Source organism: Sciurus carolinensis, chromosome X (assembly GCF_902686445.1).
Source record: "Sciurus carolinensis chromosome X, mSciCar1.2, whole genome shotgun sequence".
Lineage (NCBI taxonomy): Eukaryota > Metazoa > Chordata > Mammalia > Rodentia > Sciuridae > Sciurus > Sciurus carolinensis.
The window spans coordinates 74,156,603-74,160,731 of NC_062232.1; the positions used below are offsets into that span (position 1 = coordinate 74,156,603).

The following is a 4,129-nucleotide window of genomic DNA, read 5'->3' on the forward strand; positions in this document are numbered from 1 at the left end:
TGGTTTTGGAGAATAGAATTAAAACTCAAAGACCGAACTAAAACATCAGTGGGTACTCTCCAGGTACAAAGTATATACTCAATAGCCACACTCCCAATGAACCATTTCCTAGAGCCACACCCTACCTGCCTCCAATTACCACTCAGTTAATCCCGTCAGAGACTATTTCACTGAATCAGTTAAAGGTATAACCCAATCATTTATCCTCCAAACCTTCTTGCATTGTCTCCCATGTGAGTTTATAGAGGATATCACATATAAACTGTAAAAATAACTTATTATATTTAGGATCCCACTCTTGTGCTTGTACATGATGTGGGTGTACCCTGGTTGGGTATACAAATACAAGGCTAGGATAGTTATGTTTGATTAATTCTACTGTCTTTACTAGTCCATTCCTCCCTCCCATCCCTTCATTTTCCTTTGTGTAATCCAATGTATTACTATTATTCCTCTCCCCAACCTCCCTTGATTTGGGTTAGCATTCACAAATCTGAGAGAACATTCAGCCTTTGGTTTGTTGGAACTGGCTTATTTCACTTAGCATGATATTCTCCAGTTCGATCCATTTACCAGCAAATGCCATTATTTTATTTTTCTTAATGACTGAATAATATTCCTTTGTGCATATATGCCATATTTTCTTTATCCATTCAGCTGTTGAAGAGTGCCTAGGTTGTTTCCATAGATTGGCTACTATTAGTTGAGGTGCTATAAACATTGATGTGATTTTTTCACTGTAGTATGTTGTTTTTAAGTCCTTTGGGTATATACTGAAGAGTGGGAATACTGAGTCAAATGGTGGTTTCATTACCAGTTTTCTGAGGAATCTCCAAACTGCTTTCCATAGTGGTTTCACCCTTTTGCAGTCCCACCAACAATGTCTGAGAGTTCCTTTCTCACCACATCCTTGTCAATATTTATCGTTCCTTATATTCTTGATAATTGCCATTCTGACTGGAGTGAAATGGAATCTCAGTGTTGTTTTAATTTTCATTTCTCTAATTGCTAGAGATGTTGAACATTTTTTCATATATTCTTTGACCATTCATATTTCTTCTTCTGCAAAGTGTTCAGTTCCTTTGTCCATTTATTGATTTGATTATTTATTTTTCTGGTTTTAAGTTTTTGAGTTCTTTTTATATTCTAGAAATTCTAGAAATTAATGCCTTATCTGATGTACTGGTGGTAAAGATTTTCTCCCATTCTGTGCAGTCTTTGTTATCATTCTTGATTATTTCCTTTGCTGTGAAGAAGCTTTTCAGTTTGATATCATCCCATTTATTGATTGTTGATTTTACTTCTTGCACTTTAGGAGTCTTATTGAGGAAGTGGGTTCCTAGGTCAACACGTTGAAGAGTTGGGTCTATTCTTTCTTCTAATGAGTGCAGGGTCTCTGGTCTAATGCCTAGGTCCTTGATCCACTTAGAGTTGAGTTTAGTTAAGGGTGATATATAGGGGTTTAATTTCATCCTATTATATATGGATTTCCAATTTTCCCAGCATCATTTGTTGAAGAGGCTATCTTTTTTCTGCTTATGGTGTCTTTGATGTTGACATATTGAAAACATTATAGTAATCTTATAATTTTATATTATTAAAACAAATGAGACCATGAAGAAATTTTTCTATCCTTTTAGATAAGAGAAATTCACAGGAGTTACTTTACTGATCAACTCAGTGAATTATTTATCAAGATTATAATTAGGACTGGGCATTTTATAACTCTAAGGAAATGTTTATTCTGTCAAGGAGAACAATGATATATTACTGATAGTATAGATAATTCGTTTAAATTTTTTGCAATTTTAATATACCGTTTATATTATTTCATTTAATTTTAATAAAATAAAATAAAATATTAAATATATACAAAGTTTGAGATGATCCTGGAACAGTAAATTATTATAATTTCACCATTCTTTGCTTTTCATTTAACTCTTTGTTGAAACTCCTACAAAACCTTTAGAAAGAAGTCAGTTTTATGTTTTATGAAAATTCTTGATGTAATTCTGGATGTTTGAAACTAAAAGTTAAACAGGAGTTTGCCATCATATGTGGTTAAGTTTAACTTCCCAAAATAAATAAATAAATAGAAAGGTACCAAGAGAATTATGGCCAATGTAGGGATATCTGGGAGGAGGAAACTACAGTAGATACCTCTAGCAATCATACTAATCTCATGGGACTTTTCCAAATTGGATACATTATTTCCCTAAGGAAATGAGATGAAGAGTCAAATCATTGGAGAATCAAGGTGGGGCATTGCTTGTGGTTGCCTAACAACATCCAGGTCAAAGAATGTCATGTGTAGTAAAATTCATGGTAGAGTTCATGGGAATTAAAGTAAGAGAAACAAGATAAATTAATATCTAGTCTTCATTTGACAAGTCTCCTTCAGAAATGTGCATAAACATCTCCATGCACATTCATATACCTGTGCCCCTCACATTATATATATTTGTAAATTCACTATTATGACTGCATTTAGAAATGAATTTCAAATTTGTGTTATTAACTATTTATGCCATTATAAAAGGCATTTCAAAATAGATTAATCTAATAGTAAGTACAGAAGTATTATTTGCGGTAATTATGAAAGATGGCAAAAAAACTGGTGAATGCAATAGATGAAGTTGCAGAAAATAGTGCAAGGAACTGTAAAATTGTTTGGACATGTGACACAATGTTCATAAACTAGCCAATTTTTTAGGGAATTTCAGTGATGTAAAATAAGAGATTTTTAAAAATCTTTCAATCTTGATTCTTATCACATTACCCTCACTGGCTCAGTTAATTCACCCTTAAAATACAGATACTAAAATTTTTATTTTCCATAGGGCAGATATGAGGATCTGATAAAAAAAAATGTTTAGAATTACTCTTCAAACAACAATATATTATACAAAGCCTAGTTACTTTTGTTAACCTAACAGTTCTAATTACCCAGGGATTCTGATTAATGTAGTAGCATATAAGGGAAATGACTTCCATGATTCTCTAGAATTGAGAAAATAGTGTAAAATGTATGCCTTACTAGAATATATTCATCGCTTCTCAGCCTTTTGGCTAAGATCAAGTGTAGAATATATTCATCTCACAAAAAGTTGCATAGCAATTCAGTTATATCATCTAATATGAAAATGTATCTGTAGCAAACTAAAATGTGTCCACTATAAAGACACAATGGGACACATACAATTTGACATTTGTGCTTATGTGATAATAGAAAAGTAAGGAGATGTAAAGAAAAGAAAAAACATTCCGTTTTAATTTTGAAGTCTTGACTTTCTAAAGGTTTCTAAACCTTTCTAAAGTTTAGTCTAAGCCAACTCAGCCATAAAATCTTTCTTTCCATGTACTTTCTACTTCTAGATTTTCCATTTGTTGCACCTTCAATCCTAAAAAATGTTAGGAATGGAATTTAGGAGAAAAATAAGAACAAAGTAAAATTTTTTCAATTTTTATTTTCCCATACTGGTAGATTTCAGAGTGTACTATATTCCAACCAAATGAAAGAATATTGTCTTCCCTTTTTAGTTTATTCCACTGGTTTAGAGTTAATCATGATTATTCAGTTTTCTGAATATTCCTTACTTAATCAACAAAATTACAATACCTTTCACTTGTACTGTAGATAAAATTTAAAAATCACTACTAAAAGTTGATCTTCATTGACAGAACACATAGTTAGATATTTGAAAACAAAAAGGAAATTGAGAAACAAGTGAGAAAACCTGAAATTAAAATATTAAAAGTACCGCGAGATACATCATTGATGATGGAAAGAAAAAATTTCCTGTTTTACATGAACCATAACTTGTGTATTATAAAATGATGTCATGGTAAATGATTGAAAATGGTAATATGTCTGAATGTCTGCAATAAGGAAAATAGAATTTCCACATTTCATTACAAAATAGTATTTTAAATGTAAAATCAGCAACCCCAGTGTGAATTTTAAAATACATGGACTAATACTGTTCAATTTTAAGTCATGTGAGTATGTGTATATATATTAATATATATAAAATAAGGTGTTGATATTCCAGTATGCCAGTATGCAAACATTTTTAGCTATAAAGAACATGCTGAGTGATTTTATGTGTTTTATATTACAAAATATCTA

General features: G+C 31.3%; 1 pseudogene; it reads left to right on the top strand.

Annotated features, from left to right (window-relative positions):
• The first annotated feature begins 3,049 nt into the window (after window positions 1-3,049).
• On the top strand, window positions 3,050-3,149 carry LOC124972732 (uncharacterized; annotated as a pseudogene).
• The last annotated feature ends 980 nt before the right edge of the window (window positions 3,150-4,129 follow it).